The sequence below is a fragment of the Typopeltis vanoorti genome, chromosome 6 (genome assembly GCF_054136105.1).
Source record: "Typopeltis vanoorti isolate ZY-2024b chromosome 6, IOZ_Tvanoo_1.0, whole genome shotgun sequence".
Classification (NCBI taxonomy): Eukaryota; Metazoa; Arthropoda; class Arachnida; order Uropygi; family Thelyphonidae; genus Typopeltis; species Typopeltis vanoorti.
In genome coordinates, this window is record NC_143554.1 from 9,282,355 (window position 1) to 9,294,829 (window position 12,475).

The window sequence follows — 12,475 nt, forward strand, 5'->3', positions numbered from 1 at the left end:
ACGTCTAGATGTCACAACAATCTCACTTACCAGTATAAAAGGAAGTATAGAGCTATGTGTTGTTCAGTGATAAGAAGTATGAGCAAAATGGGTAGGTCAAGGCAGCTCAGTGACTTCGAACATGGACTAGTTATTGGTTGCCACATCAGTAAGAAATCTGTGAGAGATATTTCAACCCTCCTCAAGCTGCCCTAGTCAACCGTTGATGAAGTGATTATGAAGTGGAAACATGAAGGCACAACCACAACAAAACCACAGTCGGGTAGGCCGTGTTTGATGACAGAGAGAGACCATCAAGAGTCGAAGAAGGTGGTTTGTGGAAATTGCCAGACATCGAGTGAAACAATCACCAGGAATTATGCAGTGCTACAACTGTCTAGCTAGCACCATGACTGTGTGTCTAGAGTTAAGAGGAATGGGGTTCTATGGTCGAGCGGCTGTCCATAAACCAAACATTTCTCCTGTGAACGTTAAAGCACAGCCTGCAGTGGTGTAAAGAGTGACACCACTGGACACTGGAAACATGCAACTTGGAGTGATGAATCACGCTTTTCCATGTGGCTATCCGATGGGAGAGTCTGGGTGTGACAAATGCCTAGAGAACCATTAATGCATTAATGCAAGCATGTGTAATGACAACAGTGAAATTTGGAGGAGGTGGCATTATCATGTGGGGATGTTTTTCATGGAATGGACTTGGCCCTCTTGTAACACCACATGAAAATCTAAATGTGGAAGGGTACAAGGACATTTTGACCGGTTGCATACTGTCTACTCTAGAAGATAAATTCGGTGATGACTATTGTCTGACAATGCGACCTCACAGACCTTTTCATAAAGCAAAGTCTGTGAGGGAATGGTTTGTGGACAATAAAGTTCCAGAAATGGATTGGCCGGCCCAGAGCCCTGACCTACAGAACACCTTTGGGATGAATTAGAATGCTGACTTTGCTCCAGACCCCCCAACGACCCACATCACGAACTGCTCTGGCTACAGCTCTTCAGAAGGAATGGGCTGCCATTCCTCCAGAGACATTGCGACACCTAGTAGAAAGTCTCCCAGGCAGAGTTAGTGCTGTCATAGAAACAAAGGGTGGACCTACCCTGTATTCATGTCCACTACTAAGTGTGTCACAGGGAAAATCTGATTACAGTTTCAAGTAAGTGTCTGGATAATTTTGATCAGATAGTGTATGATGTGCAGTCTTTGCAATGTGCCTTCGGAACTTTAGTCCACTGCATACCATGAAACCAAAAGATGCAATCTCATCCAGTTCCTAAAGCAAAGCAACACCCAATACACTATTAAATAATCAGGTCAAAGGGCACATAGCTAATGCTTAAAAAAATACATGGTGATGTGTCATCCATTCCCATGGCTTTATTAACATCTAACCCAAGCAACACTTGATACACCTCTAATTCTATGATTAGAGGGTAGAAGGTACAACACACAATTTTTGGTACTAAAAGATAGGTTCTTTTGGGAAGTATTTAGAAATAACTAATTTTTGCATTATTATACACTGATTGGAAATAAGTCACAGACACGATAGCCTCTCTTACTCTTGATATGCAGATATGAATTACAACGTCAAATATTGCTTCATCATTTCCAATGTACTGTCAACATTTTTTTTTTTTTTTTTTTTTTTTTTTTTTTTTTTTTTTTTTTTTTACACAGCTCATCAACCCAACATATTGATGCTAGTGATTGACTATGGAGCTTTTTATGATCACACACCTTATGACCAGGGGAGAATGCTGGTCTTGAAATTCACACTTGCTCTTGTTATCATACAGGGAGTGAGAGGTGTGATTGAAATTCGATTACTGGAATAATGAATTACAGGTAACCCTCGCATAATGTGGATGTTAGTTCCACAGAAATGCCGCGTTATATAAATCACATTATGCGAGACTCAGATCACATACAAAAAGTAGGGTTATGTTCCGAAAAGGTTTTTTTTAAAAAAATTATATAAATAAATCACATTATGCGAGACTCAGATCACATACAAAAAATAGGGTTATGTTCCGAAAAGGGTTTTTTTAAAAAAAATTATATAAACAATGACATATCCAACAAAAATATATTTTTATTTAATTCAGGTAATTCATGTAAGTTAAGAAAACAAACAATGACACAAATACATAGTATAAAATTATAAAAATTACAAATTATAATTAAGCTTCATTGCACGTAATGCATAAATGTTTTAGGCAAAATAAAAATACGTGCATATTTTAATCTTTCATAGCACGAGGATTTGAGGATCGTTAATAAACATTAGTTTTGTCATGTAATCACCTGATGCATTACTACAAAACAGAGTAATTCTGTCTTTGGAAACTTTGAATCCAGGAAATGATCTTTCATTTTTCGAAATATAGTTGCGTTTTGGCATTTTTTTCCAATATAACCCGGATTCATCAGCATTGAACACTTGGTCTGCATTATAAATGTTTATAAACATTGAGTTTTTTGTTTAATAAGATTTCCATCCAAAGGAATTTTCTTTTAAGTGCATCTTCTTTCCAAATCATTAGAGATTTCTTCATTTTTCTCTTAGAAAATTGCATACACGAGCAATGAGCTTTGCACTTACCGTTGACCCAGCAATAAACACTTGATCAGATTTTATGTACATTGCGTTTGATTGTTTGAATTGTTGATTCATTTAAATTCAGTCCTTACAACAACTGGTTTTTCTCCATTTTTCAACCTATCCATGATTTTAATTTTTTTTCTTCGAGACAAATTTTCTTTTCAATATTCATTTTTTTCCCTTATGCAATTTGTGGCCATTACTATAAAAATAATTTTTTTACATAAAAAAGCATTACATATTAATTATGTATGCAACTCAACCAGAAAATAAAGTGCTCAGCTTGAGATAATACACTTATGATTTTTAATGCACTTTCCTGGCAGCAAACGAAGACAATTTTCAACAATAAACTTTATACGGCATACAATTGACATACATGCATGCTAAAGGATGTTTCCCCTAATATAAATTCACTACTTATAACTACCTGTGCGATATGGGTAGACACAAATTTACTGAAGATAAAATTTGATTTTTAAGTCACGCAGTAAAAAATATAAGAAAAGATAAAGGGTTACTAATTTCTAGACTGTTTTTGTCAAAACCGTGTATAAGTACTGCGTTGAACAAGGGTTACTACAATTTGTGGACCACGTTGTATAAGTACCACATTATACGAGGGTTACCTGTACTGACCATTTAAAACTATATATTTAGAAATTGATGTACATTTAATCATACAAATAACATTTATTTTACAAACGATATTCTATATTTTTCAATTTAGCTACTTGAATACAAATTTACTATTTCTAGATATACACAAAGCTTTTGACTCTGTATCACATGTATCATATTCCTATGACTTCTAATTTTTAATAAAAAAATTAGAAGTCATAGGAATATGAAGTACTGCCCTAAATTGGTTTCAAAAATTACTTAAATGCTAGATCACAAATTGTAAAAATAAGCAACAGCTATAGTAGCTCCAAAACAGTAGACTGCAGTGTACCACAAAGATCTGTCTTGGGATCAATTTTATTTAATATTTATATGAATGACTTCTGCAATCTTAAACTAAACAGTAAAATCAATACTTTTTGCAGATGATACAGTACTAATTTTCTCTACAGACACAGCCAAAAAAATGAAAACCATCGTGAATGCTGATCTTTTGAAAGTAACCAACTGGTTCCAGTCAAACAAACTTAGTCTGAATGTCTCAAAAACTAAATATGTAAATTTTGACTTGTGAAATACAACTGGCAAAATGAACTTCACTGCACAATTAATTTTATACGATTGGAATTGCAGGACAAATTCAAATTGCAACTGCAAGAAAATAGAAAAAGTCAGTGTAATAACTTACTTGGGATTAAAAAATTGATAGTAGTTTAAGCTGGAAACCGCATATTAAAGATGTCGTAAATAAAGTAAGGATTATGTTAAACAGACTTTACTATCTAAACAGATTCTTAAATTTAAATATGCTAAAAATATTATATTCTGCCTGGATCCAGTCAATCCCAAAGAAAGGTGATAAAAGTCAACCAACAAACTACTGTCCAACTGCTCTCACTTCTTTTCTCTCAAAAATTATGGAGAAAGTCATCAACAACCAACTCTTGAACCACCTACAGACATACCAACTAATAAGTAACCAGTAGTATGGATTCTGCTACTCACAATATACAGCTGATTTTCTTGCTTTTATCACCCACCTGTGAACTGAGGCTATGGATAAATTTGGATAACCTCATGTGGTTGTCTTCGATATTTCAAAAGCATCTGATTAGGTTGGCACAGAGGCCTACTCACCAAACTATGGTCTATTTTCCTCATTCTGCAACTGGATTACTAGCTTTCTCACTGGTCGCTCACCACAGGTCATGGTGGATGGTTTACACTCCTCAGATTTCCCCACCAATGCAGGAGTACCCCAGTGTTCTGTTCTTTCACCCACTCTCTTCCTCATGTATATAAATGATCTGCTCTCTCAGACTTCCAATCCTATCCATAGCTTTACTGATGACAGTACACTCCACTCCTCCTTTTCATTCGACAAACCTTGTAGTGTAAAGTATTAGAATCCCCAAGATCTACCATGACCAGGGACCTGAACTCATATCTCCTAGCTATATCTCAGTGGGGCAAGGACAATCTTGTAAACTTTAATGTCACCAAAACTCAGTTCTGTCTGATTTCTCGCAAGAAAGAGCACCCCCCCCCCTTAACTTCAGTAATACTGAGATATCCAAACACGATTAGATTTTTCTTCACAGACTGACCTGCACTTCTTATCTTTCCTGGCACAACCATATTTCGACTATAGCTTCTGCAGCTCCCAAAAAATTTGTACTTTTTTGCACAAAACACTATTCTACACCTTCACAGCTGCTAACTCTTTACAAAGCCCAAACCCACCCAGTCATGAAATATTGCTCCCATATTTGGGGTGGTGCACCAAAATCCTCTCTAAGACTGCTTGATTCTATCTGGAAGAGGGAAATCCAGCTAATTAATGATTCCGCTCTCAAAAACCCATTTCAATCCCCCTCTCACAAGCATTCAGTTTCTGCCTCTTCTATAGGTACTTTTATGGACAGTTTCATGGACTCTGCTGTATTGGTCACTATTATTCCTCCAATCTCCTCCAAAATTATTAGAACAAGACCACTGCTAACCAACACCCATTTACAGTCCAGCTTGAAACTTAACAAACCAACTTCACTGCCTCTGCTTCCATTCATCTACTTCTGTCCTTTGGAACAGTCTCCCCCACTCTACCTTCCTCGAAGATTACAACCCTCAACTGTTCAAGCAAAATGTGAACAGACTCCTCCTCCCTTCTATTCCTCTTGCCCACACACAGCACTATGTGCTATAGGTCTTGTGGCCTTTTCATGTGTTGATCAGATACTTAAAAAATAAATGTTTTATGACTGACAGATTATGTTTACTGGATCCAAGATGCTTTTGATTCCAATGTCATAGCAAATTTAAAAGCTATGTATCAGATATGGTAAGGTATCTATAGAATATCCCATACTTTGTACTGAATGGGTAAGCATATGAATGAATATACTTATTTACTTACTGAGAATAGAGATGCCATTATCATCAAGCATATGCTGAACAATTTGACCTCTTTCACTGATTACATGATGCTATAGAGTATTGTGTCCACCAGTCACCCATAAGAAATATAGGGAGAGGCAGTTGCAATAGAACATTGGTTCCCAACCAGGGGTATGTGCTGGGCCATTCAGGGTTACACGAAAAATAATCAGTAATGGTGGAAAAACGGATTTAAGACTGTATCTTGCATCTTTTGAGGCACTGAACAAAAGTGTCAGTATTTAAAAACAGCTATTTTAAAACAAGGGGTACAATTTATAGAAATGGGTTTAAAAGGGGTACACAAGTGGGAAAAGTTGGGAACCACTGCAATAGAAGATTATTAAGGTCAAACTGAGAACCTGGTGGCAACTATATGGAACACATGCTTACATACTACCGAGACCAATGGTTTTTAGTGTGGTGCTAGGATGGGCATGGTGCAAAGGGATATGGTAGTAAACTTCTCCTTGAGCAGGTTCATTTCCACTTCTGTCCTTATAACAACAAAATAATGCAAGGTGGGGGGGGGGGGTCCTCACTGGACTTTTAGTTATGTTTCTTGCAGTGTCTTCAGACTGTATTGCTGCAGAAAAACCTTGATATTATGACACCTGATTGTTCAGACAACTGATCATAGGAAGTAACTATACTACATGACTTCACCATCTACACAAATCCAGTTCACCATATGCACTACACTCCAACTACCAACTAGATAGTATTTTTTTTTTTTTTTTTTTTTTTTGTATGCTGTCTCTTGCTGATTTTCAGAATGAAAAGCCAAGCTATCCCTGTATGATATCAATATTTTTTGGAAGAATCATCAACAGTTCCTAAGAATATATCAATACTTTGGACATTGCAGATCTGATTTTTGAGAGGATGAGGCCATATCTTTATCTGGCTTGGACTTATCATTTGATTTTAAGACATACAGATGGCCAATGTCTATCATCTCTCCTCTGGAAAGATGTTTACAGTATCAACTGTTATGTTAGGATCTGTTGGAATGATCAGGTATCCAATTTTTCTAAGGATGTATCTGACATTTTTCTTTGTGAGATTATTTTGCCATTATTTTTCTGAATGAAGGGTTTTCATTTAGTGGGATGATTTCAGGAGCTGTCTCAGAAGTGATGCCATAACAGTTAATCCTACTGCTCCAAGGAGAAACAGTTATGATCATAATTTTCTGATATGCTGAAATTGTTGGATGGCAGACAGGCACATGTGTTTATCTCTTTTGATAACTGTCATCTTTTCAGCATATAAGGACTTCACACCAAGTGTTATAGTGGCAACCTTCTTTCCATCTTGATATGAGATATTCTGTTTTTTTTTTCCTCTCTCTATTCTTTCAGAACATGACCTCCAACCATTCCTCGTCTTGTGTCCTTTGACACTAAAAAGGTACCAACTGGGGTGATATGCAGAACTTCTACTACATAGAAATTATATTCACTGGCACGAAGGCCTTTTCATCCCCCTGCTTTATCCAAAATTCTTAATGACTTTCCAAGCCCTGCTTCAGCATAAAATGTACCAAAGTACTTGAGAAAAAAAACAGCTTACCCAAGGGGGCCTGCAACAAGAACCTTCATGTTCAGCCTTATGTGGAAGCACAAAATAAATGCAAAACAAGAAATCAGCAATAAATTAAAGATAACAAGAAATAATATTCTTGGTTTCATCCTTTATCCAAGTGTAAGCAAACAAAGTTTACACGTGAAGCATCTTCATGACCGGGCTACTTGTATATAGAGGCTAATGACTTCACGTCAATTTCCTTAGCATCGCATAATGCATGGCACATATCGTTACAGACATGTATAATGCTATACATTATGGAAAGGGCCACTACTCAAACTAGTTTCAACCTTTATTGAGGTCTCATCAGTGGGAGCCATACCCCCAAGGAGATACCAAAGTTGAAGTAATGCGGTAGTCATACTTCACATGTATAAGTAGTCAAAAGGTGTCACACCTTATTATTAAAATACTCTGAATTAGAGCTACATATGTTCAGAAACATAGATAAGATGGAAGTTTTGTCCAATAGTCCTAATAAAAGATCAGAAATGCTTGACTGCCATTTGACCTGGTGGTAAGCTTAGTACATTTGGCCCTTAAAAAAGTCTACTTCAGATTTGCCGAATATTATTTTCCAGCAGTAAGCTGACTACGAAGCTGGAGTTTTTAGCTTGGTCTATTGAGTTGTATGCCACACTGTTAGATTGGATTACATTACCATAATTTTTAATTCTCTATGGACATCTGCCAGTAATTTTTCAAAGTGTTACTGACACTTTGAAACCTTTGAATCTTTAACTAATATCAGTCAAAAGAGTTAAGACAAACAAGGAAAAGTAACAGAGATAAGATTAATGATGGTAAGAAAAGAAAGAAGTTACATGCATGGCAATTGTTTACAACCCGGTATGAATGTGATATCAAAGAAACAATTTATACCATATTCTTCCTGATGTCAAAGAATCAGAAACAACATTCAGAATTTGTAGGACTTAATTTTTCACTTTTCTCAGATCAAATTATTGGTGTATACAGCAGACAGGTCAAGGAGTATGGATCCCTGCTCTTCTTAAGAGAATATATCTTCACGTATACTAGATGGGGGCATCAGTTTATAACTGCCATTTTGACAAATTTCTTTACAGCAATGAATTTGTGTGTTGAATCAATAACATATTGATAAATAACATACAAAAAAAAAGTAAATTTTTAAAATGGTTGCACCTTTCTTTGATAGTTACCTGTTCCAATGTGAAAAACTGTAAAGCTATGATTGCACTTTCAGATGACAAGAAACTGAAAAGGCTAGGAATCAAGGGGGGTGATCATAGATAGGAGCTGAAGTTCAGAGAGCACACTGAAAAAAGTGGACAAAAATAGCTCAAAAAGATAAAGTGGATGTGGAGAATACAGTGACAAAGAGAGATAAAGAAGGATATTATTCCATTATAATGATTAATAAATGTTTTTATAAGGTTTCATACAACCACACCTAAACTACTGTGGACAGATTTCGTCATCTGAGTTTCTTGAAGATAAAGGTATGGTGAAGAGGTTCTGGAGGCAAGTGATCAAGACAGTGACAGATCTGTAGAATGCTTCCCTTTAGAGATAGTGGTTAAAGTCTGTTTGTTACAAATTTTAATGACAAGCAAAATAGAAATGACAAATATATCTAAAGGGAGTTTCACAACACTGATAAAGAGAAAATATATCAATATGTGACATGACAGAAGAGAACATCTAGAAGTTGTGTAAATGTTGACAAGGGTGCAAAGTAATGAGCTGTCAGTGAATGAGTCTAAGCAGGGGATGTATAACAGGCATTCTGTAAATTCCTGTTATACCATGAACAACAGTTGCTCTGAGTCTTCAACAGGTTTTGGAATCCAAATATTTGTATAATAACACATCACTTTTTAATGTAACCCTCAGTTTCTTTGGCAAGTGAATCAAGCCATATATTATTTTTTAATGAGTCATTTCTGAAGAAAATCTGATTACAACAGAATTACACAAGGCTTGCAATGTTGTTAAACTTCACAAAAGATTTAATTCAACAGATTTTATCAATACATATCAATCAGTTATTGATATGTGTCCACATTGGGTGTACATGATACTATGATAGTACTGCAAAATTAAGATTACATTATTACTAGTTTCCTATCAACGATTTCTGTTAATTTAATTCAAAGTAATCTATCATTTGTCAGGTCTCTAATTTTCTCATATCTAATATTTTGGTGTGCTATGACACTACTCAATAGGTCTAGGCCTTTTTTCTACTATTCTAGCACCAAACCTGTTTTGCAAATCTTTCTCTTTTTTCAATTAAAGATGCCAAAAAATTTTATACTTGGTTTTAATACTTTTCCCAAGTAAGCAAAACACAGTTTTGAGTATTAAATATATTCATGTCTGAGCTACTTGTATACAAAGGCTAATGACTTCATATCACTTGCTTTAGTATGTATCCCATAATGCAAAGCACATCCCCCTTTCGGACATGTATGATGCAATGTATAATTGGAAGGGTCAACACGTCAATGCATTATACATTCCCGAAATGGAATGCGCTTTGCATTATGGGATACATACTAAGGCAAGTGATATGAAGTCATTAGCATCTATATACAAGACGCTCAGACATGAATATATTTCATGTGCAAAACTGTGTTTTGCTTACTTGGAAAAAGGATTAAAACCAAATATAAAATTTCTTGGTATCTTTAACGTATAACAAACCCAAGGTGAAAAACTTTCTAAATCTCTTTTTTTCAAGTCTATGGAGGTCTGATAATAATCATTATAATATTTCAATTTATAGCTTTTATAAATTCATATTTATAATCTGCTATATTGTAATATGCAGTAATAACAGTGATCACAGAACAAACATTACTTACTATTCGAATACTATAAATGCATATTTCATATGAAAAGGTATGATAATACTGTGATGCAAAAGATTTAGTTCTATGGAACAATGTTTTTGTTAACTGTTAACAAAAAAAGTAACAATTTTTTTCTTTTCTTTTGAAACATCTTATTTGGACTGAAGGGTTACCATTCATATTTGAAAAATGTAAATTTTCAGTCAAGAATGTTGTTTTACATTTGATTAAAGCAGCATGGCTTTCTGTACTTAAACAAAATTTACATCATTCAAGCTCTATAGAGAATTCTAGTTAGAGTTTACTTTGCCATATACCATTCTCTGGTGGTTAGTCAGCCACTTCCCTATCCATGCCACCAATTTCATATCCATTTCCAAGTATTCTGTCAAATTGCAAAATCCAGCAGTATCATAGTACAGTCATTTCCCTTATCCAACTTAGCTGTCACTATTATAAAATGTGAATAAATTACTAAATCACGACAATCCTATACACCTAATTCATGAATTCTACCTTGACTCAACTATTCCAACACTTGAGATATTAATTGGTCTGTAATTTATTACTTCAGTCTAGGAGCTGCCTTTATTGCAATGAAACTATCTGCCCCTCTTTCCATTCCTTTGGAACCTCACCAGAGCAAATTAATCTCAGAGGGCCTGCAAATTCTTTGGTATATTTTAATATATGCTATCCAATCAAACTGCCGTATTCACATTGATATTTCTCAATATGCTGAGCACCTCCAGTTCATCTATCTTATTTCTCACAGTGGCAACTGCAATATAATGCAGGCAGAGGTAGACCCTTACAAAGCAATCAGCAACTTAACCATTTTTTCTGCTTCTGTGACTTTCCTACCATTAGCAATGATTCAAGTTATTTTTCCTCTTACTATATAGAAAAAAAAAACTTTTAGGATTTCTTTAGCCTGTTTGGCTATTTTTTATTTTATGTGAATCCCACCCACAAAAAGTTGTACACCTAAAGTAGCCTAATACGGCTGAGTTAAGGTCTTTTTTTCCCTATCTTTATTCATTTTGTTTTCTACCTGTTCCAGAAACCCTGTTATAGAGACCACACATGAAACTTTTAGATGAAATTCATCTCCACCTAAAAATTTCCACTCAAAACATGATTTAACCTTTAGCATGTCAGAAACCCTTCTTGCCTGTCCTTTATATTGCTCATGGGCATGCTGATCACCCTTATATATATATTACCTCTACAATAATTTCTTTAACTGCAGCACCTGCTTTATGATATAATGCATTTCATTTAAATCCCATTTGGTTCATTCTATTGACCCTGGATATGCAGTCTGCTACTGCTTCCCTCAAACAACCCCTAACTATTCCCTAAGCACTATTGACATAATTCCCTTGTTATGGCATAGCTCTGTCAAACTGCCTCCTAAGTTTGTCATAATTGCTAACTTAGTGGTTCCATACATCCCTTCTTAACTGACAACTACACTATTTAAGAGCAACCCGAAAGACGGGCCTATGCTCACTTTCCGCCCAATGTATCCACATAAACAATACCTTTGAAATTTCCAGGGGAATTAAAAATCGCCAATGTTCGTCCACAAAAATACTACTTAAAGTTACACACACACGTCTCTAGTTGAATATGGATTCCACCTGTATTTAAAGCTGAAAGAAAACAGTAAACACTGATATATTAAGCTACTGTTATATAGCTCTTCTTAAAAGCAGCTTCTTTTATACTCCGCAGAATTTCTTCATAATAAAAACTAAACGTGGTCATAATAACGGCGTCTTGATACTTCCTTCTGGTTTTTTGTCATATAAAATATTTCTTATATACCTTGCTTGTATATTATTATTTATTTACACGATTTTCGAAATAGCATAACTATCCTGAGATATCACGAATAGCAAAGGAAGTTAAAAGCCGATTTACTAACCAAAGCGTTCGAACAACCACAGACCACATGGACTCCAAAATAATTACTGCAGCGCTCTCTCAGAAAAATCCGATAAAGAGTGTGTTAAATAGCAAAATGCAGAATATAAACGCAAATTGAAATAGCAGTATGGCATTTATATTCTACAATATTCTAAATACTTCTGATTCATTAACCTCATTTTTATTTCAGGTACCTCGGTTTCGCCACTACCGTACTCACTAAAGTGAGCCCTTGAGGTTAACAGTATTATTAGGATATCGAAGATTGTTAATATCCTAATAATACTGTTAACCTCAAGGGCTCACTTTAGTGAGTACGGTAGTGGCGAAACCGAGGTACCCGAAGCTGGAACATGTCTTACTTCATGTAATATACATCTGTTATATTATTACTATTATTACGGGCAACTCCAGGGAGTCATTAGACTCATCGAGGGAGGC

At 35.4% G+C, this 12,475-nt stretch overlaps 1 protein-coding gene across 1 annotated transcript in view; it reads right to left on the minus strand.

Moving 5' to 3' along the window:
* LOC150105273 (transmembrane protein 177) overlaps positions 1-12,047 on the minus strand; it is a 32,437-nt gene extending 20,390 nt beyond the window's left edge. Inside the window, exon 1 of the mRNA XM_090394054.1 lies at positions 12,033-12,047. The gene's annotated coding sequence lies outside the window, so the exon portion shown is untranslated. The remainder of the gene's footprint in view (positions 1-12,032) is intronic.
* Between the last annotated feature and the right edge of the window lie 428 nt (positions 12,048-12,475).